Raw genomic sequence first — 19,815 nt, forward strand, 5'->3', positions numbered from 1 at the left:
ACTAACTATTAAATATTTCACTTCCAAAATTTTATTTAAATACACTAATTTAGATGTTCCACTACTATATCCTGTGCCAAATTTTCTCATCTTTCAAATAAACAACAGAACAACAACAGAATTGGCTTACGTAGCGTACTTTTTAGTGTAGTGCTAGTTTGAGGCAATAGAGTCCGAAACAAAAAAAAGTTCTATAACTCTGTCATTGTTGATATTCGAACATATGCTTAGAAGGATTTTTTCCATCAAATATGATCATCTATCACCTCCTGAGAGATTCTGGAAAAAAAAATTTCATGTGAGAAAGTTGTTTACTGACTTCAAGGGGATGAATAAAAAATTAAATTCATCTTTCATTTTCAACAAAATAAAATATATGCATAAAAACGAATAAGACGATTTTTTTTTGACTCGATTATATACCGGATTCGATTATATACAGTGAAAAGAAATCGGAGACTGTTTATAATTGAGTCCGCGCTGTACAAATAAAATACATTTTCTATGAAGGGTATTTCAATAGGGACGCTACAAAAGTAGACCGATAGGGACAGCAAACGATGCCATATTTTTTCCCGCTCTCTTGACATTTTACTCCAGTAAGGTTTGCCATTTCATAATGGAAAGATCCAACAACTAGTCGAGATTATTAAAATTTACTACCGAAATTCGGAGTCAATGGCCTCAACTTTAAGAGCGCTACGTCCAAATTATGGTCGTCGTAATCGTTCTGTCAGATCAACAATTGAGCGTCTAGTGGAAAAATTTGAATCCACAGGCACAGTACAAAATGTTCCCGTGCCAGTGAGGCAAGAAAGCGCCTGTAGTGTCGAGAATATTGCTGCCGCTAGCGCATCAATCGAGGAAGACCCAAATCAGTCTCTCACTCGTCGCCCTCAAGCGTTGGACATCTCTGTGACAACTGGAAAATGGTCCGGATTTTCATCGAAAAATCATCTTCAGCGATGAGGCTCATTTCTGCATCTAGCCAGATAATAAGCAATATATGCGTTATTGATCGGGCAGCAACTATTGCCACTATTGCATCCCGAAAAAAATACGGTTTTGTGCGGTTTATGGTCCGGCGGCGTCATTGGGCCGTACTTCTTCCGTGATGATCAAGACCGGCTCAATATAACCCATAATTTTTGGCCAGAATTGGATGATATGGACTTGGAAAATATGTGGTTTCAACAGGACGGTACCATAAGCCACACAGCGAATTTAACAATCGATTCATTGAAAACCAAGTTTGGTGAGCGTGGTGGCCATGCAAAAGAAATCGAGTTCCATACATAATGACATCAAATGTACATGAATGAAGAATTTCATAGATATCCAAAACCGTTTTTGTTTTATTTAAGAAAAACTTTTGTAGCGCTCTTATTGAAAAACCCGATATTAGCTATTTGAACAAGTACTGAAATTGATTAGAGCGTGACGGAGATGTTTAGCTACCCACATCGAAATACCGAGAATAGGTATAAACTTTCCTGAGAACGTGCATCTAAAATAATTTTTTGCGTATTTATTTATTTATTTGGCCAGCATTTATACGACGTCGCCTCCCTGTGCAGTCGACTCCCCAGACTTCAATTGGCAACATGCACGGAAAATAATCTCATAGAATCTCAAAAATCTTTCTATTCAGAGAATGTTTTTCTCCACGAAAAAAATCTATGGATTTTTTAATTAGACTTGCAATATGAACTACAGTGCTAGTTCTGTGAAAAAGTATTATATAAGGAAATGTTTTAGAAGGAATGATTTTTCTCCGTGCATGAAAGGAAACGAAGAGCAATGAATACTACGACAACTGTTGGTATGTTCTGTAGGGGAGGTGGGGGTAAAACGGACATGTTAAGAAGAACTTCAATTATTAGGCTGTCAAAAAAGTCCTGCGGTATTTCCGCGAAGTGTCGTTGTAAGCACGTAGTTCTAGTTGTATTCATTGTATCGAGTCATACTATAGCTTGTTGGAAAGGTATTTTTGCGCGCTATAATATAGTCCTTGACAGTGTTTTGTTTGGTTAAGTCGTTCGTGAGTTATAGTGTCGCAAATATGGAGCAAAATAAAGTGAAAATCCGACATATTTTACAGTACTACTATGACAAAGGCAAAAATGCATCTCAAGCTGCCAATAAAATTTGTGCAGTTTATGGACCCGATACAGTTTCCATTTCCACCGCACAACGATGGTTTCAACGTTTTCGTTCTGGTGTAGAGGTCGTCGAAGATGCACCACGCTCCGGAAGGCCTGTCGTCGAAAATTGCGACAAAATCGCTGAATTAGCCGAGAAAGACCGGCATAGTAGCAGCCGATGTAGGGGTGCCACACACGTTGACGCAAAAAAACATCTTTGACCGTATCGACGCATGTGAATCGCTGCTGAATCGCAACAACATCGACCCGTTTCTGAAGCGGATGGTGACTGGCGTTGAAAAGTGGGTCACTTACGACAACGTGAAGCGCAAACGGTCGTGGTCGAAGCCCGCTGAAGCGACTCAGACGGTGGCCAAGCCCTCATTAACGGCCAGGAAGGTTCTGCTGTGTGTTTGGTGGGATTGTCAAGGAATAATCTATTATGAGCTGCTTCCCTATGGCCAAACGCTCAATTCGGACCTTTACTGCCAACAACTGGACCGCTTGAAGGTAGCACTCATGAAGAACAGGCCATCTTTGATAAACAGAGGCCACATTGTCTTCCATCAGGACAACGCCAGGCCACACACTTCTTTGGTGACGCGCCAGAAGCTCCGGGAGCTCGGATGGTAGGTTCTTTTGCATCCGCCGTATAGTCCGGACCTTGCACCAAGTGACTATCACCTGTTTTTGTCCATGGCGAACGAGCTAGGTAGTCAGAAGTTAGCCACAAAAGAGGCCTGTGAAAATTGGCTATCCGAGTTTTTTTTGCCAATAAGGAAGCGAGCTTCTATAATAGGGGTATTATGAAGTTGGCATCTCGTTGGGAACAAGTCATCGAACAAAACGGCGCATATTTGACTTAAAACAGATGATTGTAACTAATTTTATGAACAAATGAAAATTCAAAAAAAATACCGCAGGACTTTTTTGACAGCCTAATATATCTTTGGAAACTCATGTTTTCCAAAACTTTGATGCAGTTTCTTGCAATTCAATATACTGTTGTTCTACCTGATTGGCCAAATATTTTACAAAAAATATTTTTCAATGTTTTTTCGATGCGGGTGTAATGGACATGTAATGGGGGTAATATGAACAGGTTTGTAATATATGAAGCGTAGAGGTTTATCGATCGCGAGAGGAATAATCCAACCAAGGTTTGAACTCATCACGAATGTCCGTTAAATGATGAAAAAATCGAATGATTCCACCTAGAAGTGATTCGTGCTTTTCAGCAGTATAAACGAACAGATCCTCAACTATTTTGCTTTTGGTTCCAGTCAGCTAAACAGTCCACATTTTTCGATATGATTTTTTTTTAGACGCAGGGCATTCCTTAGGAATAGATTAAACATACTTTTCACAGTTCATCTCACTCCCACTGGCAGCTGTCCGTTCCCTTTTCCACTTTTGATCTGTATTCATTGCCATAGGGTGGCTTAAATATTATAGAATAACATGTAGAAGGTGTTCTCATTAACAGAAATCGAAAATTCCAGATGTAACTATACAAATCAACCACCTGTCCATATTACCCCCGCTGTCCGTTTTACTCGCGGTTCCCCTACACGATGTGCTTGAATTATAAACATCGTGTTTGGAACGCGTGTCATCTATACATGATTATGCTTGTCTATATCATTGGGAGTTAGAGGTTAGAGTCTCTGCAATAGTGTTAATCATTGACATTTTCTTTTATCTTTCTCTCTTTTCTGATTGAAGTGGTCGAAGACCGAAATGAGTTAGGCCGAATGAACAAACAATTCCAAATTCTTATTTGATTGCAATTGCAACTGTTTAAGAAGGATTCTGCCGTTTGGCACCATAAACTCGCTAGTTCGGGCAATGGTAATTGTGACAGAGAACCTGCATCCGCCAATGCAAAAGTCAGTAATTTTATATATCAGCAGGATCTCCTTTACTCATTTTTTTCTAAGCTAAACGTGAGATGGTTCCTGTTTTTGAATGGAAAACTTGATAGGATTGGTGCGTTGGTTTAAACTCAATTTATGTGATCGGTCTATAAACACGTGAATCCAAGCAAAATTAAGGGGTCATGAAGAAAGAAGAGCGTGTTTTTCGATGCGGAAACATTTTAATGAATACCACTTTGAAATCGTGGAAAAATTAATATTCTTCCTACTGGAACATGGAATGTGGAGCGTTCATAAACATTCTTAAAGTTCTACATGCTCATGGCAAGCCAATGAACAAGGTATTCATGCAGGCATTCGTGTTTTCCCCGGAATTGACGAACCCATTGAAGGATGACAACTCGCCACTTCCTGGCGCAAGACAAGACATGACATCTTCTCGGAAGGAGGTGTTTCCATTAACGAAGTCAAACGTTCCAGATGATAATGATTTGTCAGCTTCACAACAAGTAGAAGTAGTAAGTTTTAACAATTTGGATTCATCGTTATACCAAGTAGTAGATAATGAACCAACTTCCTCGCCTCAACAATCAAATGTAGTTGAAATTTTGATATACTGCCAAAATTTCAACCGTATGAAGTAAGGATTGGGCGATCATCATAAAAATATCGATCTTATCGAATCGGTTTTCCAAACGACGTAGGGATCGATCCACTGATTAAATCGGTACTAAAGAATCGATCTTTGCTGAATCGATCTATGTCGAATCGATTTTTGAAAAATTAAAAGCTTTTTTTGATTTATCTGCTTATTCTATATGAATGCTGTCGTTTCTTAGAACAGGGAATACAAATTTCATATTTCTATTCAAATATCAAAAGCATTTTGTTTTGTTTCTCAGCATGTGGCCCACAGGGCATTCATCTTGTGCCATAAGGTAATCGTTTTGTTTGAAAAATTAATCGAAAAAGTATTATTAGAATTTCATCAACCGCCCTCAGCTGAAAATGATCCCATAAAAACCAATCGTGCCATATATCTGTCATTTAGTCGGAGCCGATTCTTGATTTTGGCCGGATTTAGAAAACAACCTTTCGCCTGTAATTGATGTCAACATCAGGTTCAGTGATCCTATGCGCAACCGGTTACAGTTCATCCCCTCAGTAGCAACCGCTAGTTCTGCCTTTATCAGCATTTGTACAGTAGCAAATCGTAGAAGAAGCCATTCAAATTTTGACATTATGTTTAAAAAATGTGACCTTTGGTGAAATAAAAAATCGATGTGCACTAAAAAACAAATCTACAAAAAGATCGAAAAGATCGAAAGCAAAAAAAAAATATCAAATATGACCGAAGATTTTTGTGTGACTGAATCAATAACTCCACTTTGAAAAAATGAAGCTTTCCATCGAATAATCTATATTTATAGATAACACCAAAAAACCACTTGATTATGAATTCGAGGAAGTCTCTGATCACACTAAAGCAAATTACCAATCAATTAGGGGCGTAAGCTTAACTATATCAATCGGCAGGATTTATTTAGAAGTGTGGAAAACATTGAAGTAGCAGTGACGACTTTTTACTCGATGTTCAATGAAATTATAGAGGAGGAGATACCAACAAGACGAAAAAGGAGAAATATAAACACAAAATATCCGATTTGGTTTAATCAAACATAAAGAATCTAAAAAATAAAAAAAACAGCAGGCACATAAAATTTAAAAGAAATACAAATCTGACGCTAATCTCGAAAAATATCTGAACATTTGCGAAAAGCTCAACTCAACTGTTAAAAACGCCTTTAAAGATTACAACTTAAAAACAGAGTCGGAGATAAAGTCTATCCCGAAAAGTTTCTTCAATTACATGAAAACAAAATTAAAAAGCAATGGTTTTCCATCACGCATGCACCTTGACAATACCGTGGGGAATGAACCAGTAAAAATTTGCAACCTCTTTGCAACATTTTTTCAAGAAGTTCATATTGAAACAGCTGAGGAGGACCGAGATTGTGACTTATTTGCATTTCTTCCAGAATTTCCATGTGATGATGGCGTCAGACAACTGACTCGAAAGGGCCAGGTGCTAACGGATTTCCACCGGTAACTTTGGCATCTGAATTAACTCATCCATTTTTATGGCTTTTCAATAAGTCATTGGAATCAGAGAGGTTCCAAAAATATGGAGAAACTCTCTTCTTGTACCAATATTCAAATCCAGTAATAAATCCGATGTAAAAAATTATCGTGGACTAGCAATTATTTCTTGCATTCCAAAACTCTTTGAAGCTATGATAAACCAAAAACTTTTTCAAAAACTAAAGACACGAATTACGAATAAGCAACACGATTTTCCCAAAGGACGCTGAACAACAACAAATTTGCTGGAATTTTTCACATTTATTTTGAATGCAATGAACAATGGTAATCAAGTTGAAGCTCTGAATTTAGTAAGGCTTTCGATCGTGTCGATAAACCCTTACACCGTCTTTAACTTCAAACCATAGGGATAGAAGACAAGCAATTGAAATGGCTAGAATCATATTTGACTGACCGCACGCAAATAGTAAGATTTAATGGGAAAATTTCAAAACCAATATTTGTTACATCCAGAGTTCCTCAAGGCTCGCATTTGGGACCACTTTTGTTCATTTTATTTGTTAATGATGTTTGCATTTTTCTTATCAGTGTTAATGCACTTATCTACGCAGATGATATGAAACTGTATTTGGAAATAAAGAATGAAGAAAACTCTCAAACATTCAAAGATGAAGTTGACATCTTTTATAATTCGTGCACTAAGAGTTTATTACAACTTAATGTTAAGAAATGCACTCATGCATGAAAAGCTTAAAAGAACGTCGGAACTCTGCTATGATTCTATTTATTATTGACATCATATCACAACGAGTGGACTCAGAAGAAAGTCACAGGAGGGTTGTGTCCGAGACACGACCGCATAGTTGACGTAGGATACCGTTAAGCTATCTGTTGATTTTGGATATGTTTGAAGAATTACATCGTTAAACTCTTTGATAATGATTTGGTGGTCCTGAAAAGGGCCGTTTTGTTTGGTTGTTGGGTATTGTTTGCTCACTCCACCTGTGTTTACCGAGTGATGATGACAGAAGGATGGTAAACAATCGTTGGATGTCGTGTATCAGATAAAAGATAACGGAGTGGAACGAGATATGATGAAAATCGTCCTCTGTGATCCTAGACAAGATGCCTCCTATGTTGTAATGATGTTGTAATGCTCACCAATGTAATACAAAATACTAACCAATACCGAACACAATTATCCATTTTTCTCATCAGTAAAAACATGTTACTTTAATATAGAGAAAACATATTTGAAATGGAAAAGGTAATTTTCTTTCATAATTTTTACTTTCGTTGTGTTTATTTAACCCAATGTGAATTTTAGTTGAACTAACGACACCTAATACTATATGTAGAGCATATGGGAAATCACTTTTTCTACTATTTCTTCACTTTTTAAATTTTTCTCGCCGTACAAACTTTCCTGGGGGGAAATGAACACAGCCAGCTTAAACCAAACGACCCGTTTTTGAGCGGGAACACACCTTGGTTTTTATTTATGAAAATTAAAATAAATCGTCATTTATATATATCAAGTCAGTTTTAGCACAACTGCCGCCATATACAATTTTACACTAAATTTTTCACAATACCAGATCTGTCATTGATATGAAACTTCGCGAAGCAATCAACATTAAAGTTTCGAATATAAATTTTGTTTGCTAGAATTAATCGTATCACTCACTTGACTTGTAATATAAAAATAGCCCCGACTTGCATATATTTGCAATGCCGATTTCCTCCAGGCAGCTTGGATTTGATGTCTCTGTTAGGGAACACATTTCGGTAGGAACAAAAGTCTCCCCCTACTTTCATGTATCTGCAATGCCGATTCCCCCCCAGGCAGCTTGGTTTTGATGTCTCTGTTAGGGACCCGTCGCATGTGTCGTAAATTTCGACCAATCAGAAGTTGGTATTTCCGTTAGGATAGGGGTTGAGATTTTTCAATTGTTCGATAGTTAGTTTTATGACATATATTATTTTCTTCAATATAAAAATTTTGATGGAGTGCCGAAATCGATTGACGCAAAAATTTTATCAATCCATCATGAAATGACTGAGCAATAAGCGTTTGAAATTGGACAATTTTCGATTTTCAATTTGTACCCCAATATGTTCCCGAAAGACGTAATCCTACGTCAAAAAATATTAGGGAACATAAATCTTTACGCACCCATTAGGCACCTGAGAAGCCAGAATATTTTCTACATAGATTACCGAAGAACGAATTATGCCAAATATAGACCTATTAATCGTATGATGAGCCTCTGTAACGAACACAGTGAAATAATTCATGTAACCATGTCAAGGTCAACGCTTAAAGACTATCTGAATAGAATAAGATTTAGTTAAATTTCACTGTAATATTTGGGCAACATATTTAGTCTACGCTGGTTTGACGAAATAAATTGATAAAAAAAAATTTGATCATGTAACTTGTTAAAACCATCTTTTGAATTAAACGAATAAATAATCCAGCCAGCTCTCTTTAGTTTTAAGTAAGTAGTTTTAAGTAGTATTAAGAATGTATCGGCCTACAATAGATTGACGACAACAGATAAATTCAATTTGTCAATTAACGTGATCAATCAACGGAGCGCTTCGTATTTTGCTGTCCTAATGCTACTACTATTTGGGACAGTTCATTAGTTCATTTTCCAAACTTAAAAAAAATAAAGGAAATACTTTTATTGATTGTAACGAAAGTCCCACAAAAAGTCCTCTAACAATCATAACCTCTTTAACCCAAGCGTCGAGACAGAATAAAGAACCAAATTATTCTACAAAAGACAATGACTGTAGGGAAAGCATCGCCAAGAGTCAAAACCCAATTTAGTCGTTATTCTCCCAAACTAGCGATAAATTAAATTAACTACGCCTCGCAGCATCATTCGTTGACTTTCGAGTAAGACTGTGAATGCGAAACAATTCGCTGCTGCGGGGCGAACCATTGCTTTGCCTGGCTCGGGATGGGACTTCTGACAGAGGACTGTATCAAATTTATTTTCTATTATTCGCCAGCTTTCTTCCAGTTTGGTTTTTCTTTCGCGACTGTGAACCCGATTAAAGTAAGTTTTCAATTTTTGCAATTCACCTAGATTTCACTTCCCATCGCTATCCGATGGCGACGGACTATGATTTTCTCGTCTTCGGTGCAATAGTGCTTTCTGTGTGTTTGTGTGAGTTCACAGTCTTTTTTTTCCGTACTCCAATTTGGTGCCTGGAAGGTACTTTTGGACAGCAGTCACCCCCTTCCAATCCTTCGTTTGTTCATCATTTGTTCTCTCCAAACCTGGGGATATAAAAATTTCTCATCCTGACTTGGTTCAAAGTTTAAATTATTTCATCGTTTTTCCGCTGTTCCATCATGTCACGTACCCAATAACGAGCGTAGCGTCTGAACCCCCAGGCACCCTCATATCCCCGCGCTCGAAAGAACCCAGCTCTAGTGGTGCGGTTACATGCGACAATTTCCAATTACGATCACATTAGGGAAGATAATTTTGTCCTTCGGGAAGGAGACACAGAAAACGCTGCCACCGGAGAACGATATATAAAATGAATGTGTCAACCTTGAAGGTTTTATTTTCAGGTACCCTGGAAATCAGACGTTTGATGCAGGGATCAATCTTTTCTTGTAACCGATTTCCTTGATTGACCGCAAAGTGACCTTGTCAGAACCTGGACCACCGAAATCAGCCATCCATGGAAACGCATCATTGTGTCATTCTCTGTTCACTCTTCGGAAAAAGCAGACAAGCGAAACGGGAGGAAAAAAAACAGATAATCCCATGAGTCAAGATAATTTTCATCTAGTTAGATTCAATTTTCCGTTTTACTGCTTACGAGAAAGCAATTAAAATTAAAAATTCTATCCTCTTTTTGATCTCTCCCCTGTTTCTTCCACCCCTGTTCCCCCTCAACATGGTTTTATTTCACCGGAGAGGTCCCAGTCGACAAAAGTCACCTCTCCATTGTAACACCCGATTGCCGGTGGCGTCCTGCCAGACCCGGTGTGTCTCTCGATTCGTCCGACTGGCAGGTACTGAAGGTGGAATTCCACTGTGGCAACACTGAATGGCAGGTCGCATCGATCTACTTTTTGACACGTCAATTATTTAAAAGACTTGGTTATCCGCATCGTGTTGTTCCGAATGTAGCGTGTAGCGTGGCTGAAAGCCGTAAGCTACATGTTGCCTCAGTGGAATCCCGGTTTGAGATTGCTAGCTGAACGGCAGCAAGTGACATAAGGCCAGGGGGTTTTGGGATGGATGTGGAGATAGAAAGAAAGCTCCAATCGGATTTGCCACAGTTTGCCGAGCACCCGGTGCACCAAGGGGAAAAAGAAAACAATTAAAACTATCGTTCCACAAACCAAACCAACCCAAACCAGCCAACCCAACTCAACCAACCATAGAGAGCGGAGAACAAAGCACACGTGCAATTCTCTAATGACTGATCTTTATGCAAAAGCAAAATTTCCAATTGAGTTACTTTTCAATTTAGTCACATGTGTCCCCCTGGCAATATCGAGATTGGGTATCAATTTTCATGCAGCAGAAAATTGGTTAAACCATATATATTGATATCTCCGAATGGCTCTAGACACTCGGGATCCGTGCTGATGGCCGGTGGTTGGAAGTAATTTGACTTTGTGGTGTGGTTCGGTAATTACTGATATATCTGCATTGATGTGTAATTGCTGTGGACTGGTGTGTTCAGGATGCATTTGGAATTTAAACATAGTTTTTTTCGCATTTCAATGAGGGGAAAGAACACCCATTCCAGTGGAGTGACGTGACAACGTTTTGAATCAATCCTAGCACGTTTTTGCACATTTCAATGTAGAAATCACACGATTTCTAATAAATGAACATTGTCACTGTAAAACTGAGAAAACTTAGAGAACAGAAGATGGAGAATATTTTGTAATTGGATTCAACAACTTATTAACATGAGCTTCTCATTATTTAATTTTTTTTAATGATATCCGGCCAATATTTTTCTGTCAGGCCACTGTTTTTTTTCTGCCGATTTTAGTTTGAAGGGTCAAATTCGGTGAATGTTGATTTATTTTTATTTATCCAACCCTGCACCGTTTCCTGCACCAACCTCTATAAAAGAGGGGCTCTCTGTCTGTTCTGCTCTGGCTGTTTCGTATTTAGATTTCACGTGTCATAATCATGATTTCATTTAAAAACAACATCCGAATACTGGAAAGCTATTGATTTAATGTTATTATAAGTTTTCATCGTTTAGGAACCATTTTTTTCTTTCAATCATTTGTTTTAATATTTTAATTGTAATATTTAATATTTTTATTGTAATATTTTTAAAATATTGTCAGATTATGCGAGACATAATAGGAACAAACAATGTTCATGGCCAAATGGAATAATCCCTAAAACGTTGCTTAAATTATTGAACGATCCACAAAATATCCATTCATCAATGCTATCATCTATTCGATCGACTATGCATGATTTCCAGGCAAATACCTTATAGACGAATTTCATGCCAACTTGTCCAAGGAGTTGGCAGCACCATCTCAGATAGCAGTGAAACTTTATGGGTGTAATACCATGGGTCATTTAGGCAACTTTGCATAGTTGAAATCTTGAAAAAAGAATTAGACTACTTTTTGAAAAGGACCAAAAAAGGAAAACGCCTTATATTCCAGAGACTATAAAAGATAGAAAGTTGTCTTCGACGAAAGATCATATTTTAATCTGTTCTAAAACTTTATCGAATACACTATATCGCTATCTTGACTTGAAACAAATTAGGACTAGTTGTATTTTTTTCCAAAGAAAATATGAAAAAGTTGTTGTTAGGAATAAAAAAATTCCCTGTAAAAGTTCCCATCTCCCGATGTATGGACGAGTTGTTGGAGATTATAAGGCCTATTCTATTCATGTAATTTTCTTGAGTATTTAAAAAAAAATTTAAATACTCAAAACTTTTTTGTTTCACCGATTTTTTTTGAATTGTTTTTTGGAAATTTTAACAATTTCCTACATTTCATCCTTCGACTAAAATTTTGTGGGTATTATAGTTTTGTAGTTATGAAGTTTTGTAGAAAATCAAGAAAAAATGTTTGGTCCTATTCAAAAAGTATTTCATGTAGTTAATTTCAAAAGTATTTATGAATACTTTAAGTATGCAAAGTTGCTAAAAAGCCATGTAGCCATATACCACCACCAGATGTTGCCTGATTTTTTTGAAGTGATCTTGATTTTTCCTGATTTTCCTGATTTTTCAGATTTTTTATTTTATCACAATAAAGAGGATCCGTATTATGTATACCGGGATTCCTGTAAAAATTTTACTGGTTGGAAATGAGAACTGTCAGAATAGCATGAAAAACTCTCCGGTTCTCCCTTGTATAGTGATTGCTCTTTCTTTCGTTTATTATTTATTATTACGTATTAATATTTGAACGCTTAAAACACGTAGTGCGTTTGTTCCACCTGAAAATCCATTATATTTTTCGCTTCACAATGACAGAAAATGAAACCGACAACGGGTTTTGAAAAGGACCAAACATTTTTTCTTGATTTTTCTACAAAAAAAAATTATAACTTCAAAACTATAATACCCACAAAATTTTAGTCGAAAGATGGAATGTAGGAAATTGTTTAAATTTTCAAAAAACAATTTAAAAAAATCGGTGAAATAAAAATTATTAAAATTTTTTTTTTAAATACTCAAGAAAATTACATGATTAGAATAGCCCTTATAATCTCCAACACCTCGTCCATACATCGGGAGATGAACATTGGGAATAATTCTGCGAGATCTTTTTTTTCTCTCTCTTAGGATTACAGAATTATAGATACAGGGTGGGCCATTTAAAGTGGAAGCATCTGGCAACCCCATAACTTTTGACAGAGATGTCAGATTAACAAATGTCATACCGCGTTGGAAGTGTCATTTCAGTACAATTTTAACCATGGAACAATACACACCTAAACAACGCGATGAAATTGTTCAGCTGTACATTCAAAATAACTTCTCAATTGTGTTAACTAAACGTGCGTGGAAAAATAAAAATAAAGTTAAAACATCGCCTGGAGACAACACTATACGTCGATTATATGCCAAATTTATATCGTCTGGTAGTGTTGGTAATGCCAGTCATCTGTCCAGACAACGACCAAGACGTTTCGACGAGAATATTGATGCCGTTCGAGCCAGTGTTGCAGAGACTCCATCGACATCAGGTCGCCATCGTTCGCAAGAGTTAGGCATCGCTCGAACCACTCTCCGACGCATAATTCGTGTTGATTTGAAAATGTTTCCGTATAAAATTCAAATGGCTCAACAACTTAACCCATCTGACTTACCACGTCGACTTGATTTTGCGAAATGGACCATCGAAATGGCCAAAAATGAACGTGGCTTTTGGCAAAAAATCATAATGTCTGATGAGGCGCATTTCAACTTGAATGGAGGAGTGAATAAACAAAATTGTCGATTTTATGCTACTGAAAACCCTCAATTCATCGAAACGCAACCTCTTTACGACCAAAAAGTTACTGTGTGGTGTGGCATTTATGCCGATAAAGTCATCGGCCCGTACTTCTTTGAAAACGAAAATGGAGCAACGGTAACCGTGAATGGGGAGCGTTATCGGACAATGATAACCGATTTTTTATTGCCATTTGTTCGTGAAAATGAATTGGACAATTACTGGTTCCAACAGGACGGCGCTACATGCCATACAGCGGCTGCCACGACCAAATTATTGCGCGAAATGTTCCCCGGAAGATTAATATCGAAAAACGGCGATTATGACTGGCCACCGAGATCACCTGATTTGACGCCTCCTGACTTTTTTTTTATGGGGATATTTAAAATCCAAGGTATACACTGGTAAACCAAGGACCCTGGCTGCGCTGAAAGACAATATCCGACAAGAAATTGCTGCCATATCGGCCGAAACATTGGGCAAAGTGATGGAAAATGCCGAAAAAAGGGCACATTTTGCGGTCAAGGCCAGAGGCGGTCATTTACGATATATCATAATCAAAAAGTAGTTAGAACAAATCTCCTTGGCCCAAAATAAATGAATTTCAAAAAAAAAAATTAATATTCCACTTCTTTACTTTGTTGTTGCAAAAACAAATCCTTCCACTTTAAATGGCCCACCCTGTATTTAGTAAATTTTCTTCGTAAAGTACACAATAATAAATAATTCAAAAACCGTAAAAATGTATGACATTCAATGTCGTAGTCATAGTATCATGAACCACAATACTAATAATGCATAGTTGTGGAAATGCCTGAAAAAGGACAAGTAAAAGTTTGTGAAGTATAAAACAGAGTAATAAAACAAAGATTATTAATTGGCTGGGTATGGAAATAAGGGAAAGAATATTAGCCACTAAGAATTACGTACAACTGAAAAAAGAAGATGAAGGTTCCCTTATGTTTTCGCAGCAAATTCGTGCTGCCATTGATGATGAATAAATCGAGGCATTGATCAAGAGTAATCCTTAGTATACGATAAATGAATTAGCTAATTCAATACAAATATATAATTCACCGGAGATGAGCATCTGCTGAAACTTGGTTACGTATTTCGAGACGATACGTGAGTTCCACACAATTTTAATGAAATGCCTCCAATGGATTGTATTTCAATCTGCGACTCGATTTATAAATGTAACGAAAATGCCGTTTTGAAGCAAATCGTCTACGTGACAGGCGTCGTCTTTTCATCAGGCCAACGCCAAACTGCATGTCTCGATAAATTACGCAATAAATTATTTTGGAGTCATGGTAGGAGATCCATATCACCAGTTCCCAAACTAACCGGTTATTCCACCCTCTGATTATCACAGGTTCAGGTCTCTACAAAATTCATTGAAGGGCAAGAACTTCGATTCTATGGACAGAATAAAAAATACCTTGAACAGTTTTCGACGAGAAAGTGAATATGGTCTGGTGGGATAGAATTTTAAAGCTGTATGTATGGCGTATGGCGAAATATTGTGGAACAAAACTGTGCACATAAAATTGAATAAACGTATGTCTGCCTATAAAATTGATGCCTTTGTTCTTCTAAAAATCGGCACGAACTGTCGAAAATGAGCTATCCTGATTTATCCTGATTTTTATTTTGATTTTCCGTGATTTTTGAAAATTATAGTTGGCAACCCTGCATACGGCGTCACCGTTCCGTCAACTACTCTCTTGGACTTATTTTGCATACGATTTCCATGGTAGAATATTTGACATCTCAGTCCTTTACGTTGACTTCACGGTGGCGGGACGTGTGTAGCGATGTGTAGCGCACTCCACTGTATAAATAGAAAATAATAATAAATTCGACTAGAAAGTAGTTAAATTTTGTAATACATCCGAAAACAAACCATATATATTTTTATATTCTTATTTTGTAACTGTCAGTCCCAGTCAGTGAAGGGGGATTGCGATAGTGCTCCTTTTGTTGTATGCGAAAAGTGTGGGGAGCGCGATAGCGCCCTTCTTGTTCTATGTTATTATTTTTGACTTAGCACCTACGTAACGTAGGATTTCGTCTTTCGAGGACATTTTCTAAAGAGAACTTCACCCTAATTTTGAATAAAATTGTTTAAATATTCTTCATTATTTAAAAAAAAAATTATGTTAGTATATTTTATAAACCTCGCTTTTTATGTGTTTTTTGTCCTATATTAACTTTTGTGACATAATCAATTATCTAAGCTCTAGTATTTTTTTAAATATACCCAAACTCATCCGCATTTTTGACATATGTTAACAAAATTTGTTCCGTACTCAAACGGTTAATGTAAGAAACCGCTACAAAGTGGCAAAGTTGCAAACGGACAAAAATAAAACCGTTTAAAAACAAATACAATCAATAATTGCGCAAACAAAATCCACTTTTATTGCAAGTAATATGTTTCCAAATAATACTAGCTCATTGACTTCAATTTGATATGCCGACCATCTAAATCAGTTTTGTTGTTCAAGAGTTATGGATTCTAAAAAAGGCATTTTTGGAAAAAAGAATGAAAAAGATGATTTTTCGGACCAACCGGACTTCTGTCTGTCTAATTCTTATGGACTCAGAAACTACTGAACCGATCTACATGAAAATTGGTATGTAGGGGTTTTTGGGACCAGGGAAGCTTTTCGTGATAGTTTGAGACCTCTCCCCCTCTTTAAGGGGGGCTGCAATACAAATAAAACAGAAACTTCTACATTACTCGGAAATTAATCAAGCAAATGGAACTAAATTAGGCATATTGAGGTTTTAGGGTGCAATAAATGTTTATATGGTGATTAGACTCTCCACCCCCTCTCTAAGGGGGGCTTCCATACAAATGAAACACAAAATTTCAGCACTACTCGAGAATTATTCAAGCAAATGCAACCAAATTAGGAATATTAAGGTTCTAGAGTGCAACAGATGTGTTTATGGTGATTAGACTCTCCACCCCCCTCTCTAAGGGGAGTGGGGTCTGCCAAACAAATGAAACACAAATTTCTGCATAACTCGAGAATGATTCAAGCAAATGTAACCAAATTAGGCATATTGAGGTTTAAGAATGCAATAAATGTTTCTATGGTGATTAGACTCTCCACCCCCTCTCTAAGAGGGGGGAGTGGGGGGGGGGGGTGTTGCCATACAAATGAATCACAAATTTCTACATTACTCGAGAATTAATTAAGTCAATGAAACCAAATTTGACATATGAAGGTTTCAGGGTGCAATCAATGTTTTTACGGTGGTTAGATACTCCTCCCTCTTCTCTAAGGGGGGGCTGCCATAAAATGAAACAAAAATTTCTGCATTACTCAAGAATTAATCGAGCAAATGATACCAATTTGGACATATTGAGGTTTTAGGATGCAATAAATGTTTCTATTATGGTTAGACTCTCCACCCCCTCTCTAAGGGGGGCTGCCATACAAACGAAACACAAATTTGAGAATAACTCGAGAATTAATCAAGCAAATGAAACCAGATTTGGCATGTGGAGGTTTTAGGATGCAATAAACGTTTCTATGGTGGTCAGACACTCTGCTGTCATACAAATGAAACACAATTTTCTGCATAACTCGAAAACTAATCAAGCAAATGGAACCAAATTTGGCATGTGAAGGTGTTAAGGGGCACGAAACGTTTCTATGTTGAATATACTCCTCCCCCCTCTGAGGGGTCCGCCATACAAACAAAACACTAACTTCTGCATAACTCTAGAACTAATTAAGCACAATTTAGGATGTGAGGGTTTTTGGGTATGAGGAATGTTTCTATAATGGTATGACACCCCTTCCTCTTCTGGAAAGGAGAGAGGTCCCATAAAAATAATGCACATATTTCAACCAAACATGACAATTGAAAATTTTTGGAAAACTCTAAAGGAAAATGGGAAAATTCGAAAAATTCGAAAAATTCAATTCGCATCTACAACAACATATTGACAAGCGTTGTTAGTCCATTTGATGTTTGCGGTAACAAAATTGATCTTTGTTCAAAAGTGAAAATGGATTTTAATGTGGTAAAACGCACTTTTATATCGTCTTCTATCTATATAAATAAATATGGATCGCAGAATGTGTTGATAAGAGCAAAACTCGAGGAAGGAAATCTCCAATTTAGGGCTGTCTTCATTCTGTCATATTTTCTGTATCAAACATTTATTCCATGTAACGGAGAAACATGTTATTTGCAAATGGATGAAAAATCTTGCACGAGAATTGTGTCTGAAAATAACCTGATATTATGATGTCGAGTTTTGGTAGAAGTACTGAAATTTTATAGTAAAAAATAATTTGAAAGGGTAGATTAGAAGATCAATCAATGAACAGTTCAGCGATTGGATCCATGAACTTGCGCTTAGTAAGAAAACGTGGATGTGATAACGAAAACTAATTTTGGGCGGGACGAAGTTTGTCGGGTCAGCTAGGGAAAAAATTAAAAATATGGTCTAATATTTTGCGGTAAGGAACAAAACTAACTTTTCACGGAAATCTGAGAACTGCTATATCGGTTTGGCATGGAATGGCTGCGTATATATTATTCTCGAAAACTAGTTGGACAAAATACACGATTTTTTTTTTGTTCGTGATAGTTCTACAAACAAAAACACCACTCCAACCATGATCTCTGCCCCGCAAACCAATCAATTAATCAATGCCCCTCGTCTGTGGGTAGAAAATGAGAAAAAAAAACTTTTCAAGGACAACGATCCCGTTGTGATGGTGGGAAATAAAATCCATCAATTACTTAATTTCCACAATGCTGCCTAATACCGCACGACGCTTCCAGCGCATAAATTCCAATCTAGCCGGAACGTAGCTCGTAGCTCACCCACCCTCTCGCGAAGAACTGGGAAAACAGGGAAAGCCCAGAATCGGCCGCCGCCCCCATCAGCTGGCGCCACATTTCAATTTGATTGATGTAATGATGAAGTTCTCCAAGAAGCCTAGACGAATCCAGATTTCCTATTGCCACTAGAGTCGTTGGGTTCTTTTCCCGTACTCCCTCCCTCCCTTTCTTCTCGCGTTTTAATACCGGACACAATCACTCAGCCTGCACACTTTCGTCGACTGAATGGAATCGTTGGATTTTCCCACCCACATTATGCATGTTTGCCTAGTTTTCTACTTTCCCCTCTCTTTCCCGACAGCCGCCTCGCAACTACTTCGAACAAACGGGAAGAACGACTCGAGGGAGGCCTTCATTTGGGAAGGAAATATTTATGGAGTGTTTCGCGTCTCGCTGGGAAATTTACGGTTCGACTGTGTATGCATTGTGCAATCTGGTGCGGAATAAGAGCGACGAAAGCAGCGGAAATTAGCAAATAGTCAAGTCATTAACAGTGCAAACAAGAAGCCGAGTGGATTCCTGCCCGACTGGAAATAACTTCATTGGTAGAGGGCTTTTTCCGAGTATCGATTTTTGATGTCAAGTCCTTTGTTTCCTTCGTACCTGGGTAAACTTGTTGCCCTGCAGAAAAAGAAAGTCAAATGATGTTCGCTTTAATTTCGTTTTATGTGCGCTAGTTTTACCGTAGTAATAAAGATTACGTCCCTATTCTGTGTGTCGCATCCTAATTTATATTCAATCTCCGGAAGGGTATTTTACTCGGTCTGGAATTTACGATCTTGAATAAATTTCCTTCATTCCTGCTGATGGATTGTTCTTCGCTGGAGCATTCGGTAGAAATAAAAAAAACTACACCAAAAAGAAGATGCAAAAAAAACTATAAGCCATTTTGGCAAAATTTCATCCAAAATATGGCTCTTCTGCTGCTTCAATCAACTGGGCACTTATCAGTGTTTCAGCGTTTCTCACGGGGCCGCAATCCGGCGGGCGAATCCTTCGTGGCAATAAAAAAAAAACTTTTATTGAAATGTTCGTGTCGAGGTATTCGAGTCCTATCCTGGCGTCCATTTGGTAGCGCGAGCAAAGGAAACAATCTTTCCCAGTGGTGTTTTTCTTCAATTGATTTTCTTCAGATCTTCAGCCAGGCAGATTTGCAATTTAGATCAGTTTGGTGCTCGCCCTGAGAGATGGATCGTCACGGTGGTGGATATCAATTGGTCGAATCGTGACCTTTTTTTGGCTCGACAATTGATGGAAAAATAAATACCACGGATCGTTTGGTAGGGTTGATATGCCTTATTTTTGAAGCAATTAAGAAGTTGCGTAGATTGAGGCGTGTTTG

General features: G+C 37.5%; 1 protein-coding gene across 2 annotated transcripts in view; it reads right to left on the reverse strand.

Annotated features, from left to right (window-relative positions):
- Positions 1-19,815, reverse strand: part of LOC129770900 (zwei Ig domain protein zig-8) — a 702,824-nt gene that overhangs the window by 207,967 nt on the left and 475,042 nt on the right. The window lies entirely within an intron of this gene.

This window comes from Toxorhynchites rutilus, chromosome 2 (assembly GCF_029784135.1).
Source record: "Toxorhynchites rutilus septentrionalis strain SRP chromosome 2, ASM2978413v1, whole genome shotgun sequence".
Lineage (NCBI taxonomy): Eukaryota > Metazoa > Arthropoda > Insecta > Diptera > Culicidae > Toxorhynchites > Toxorhynchites rutilus.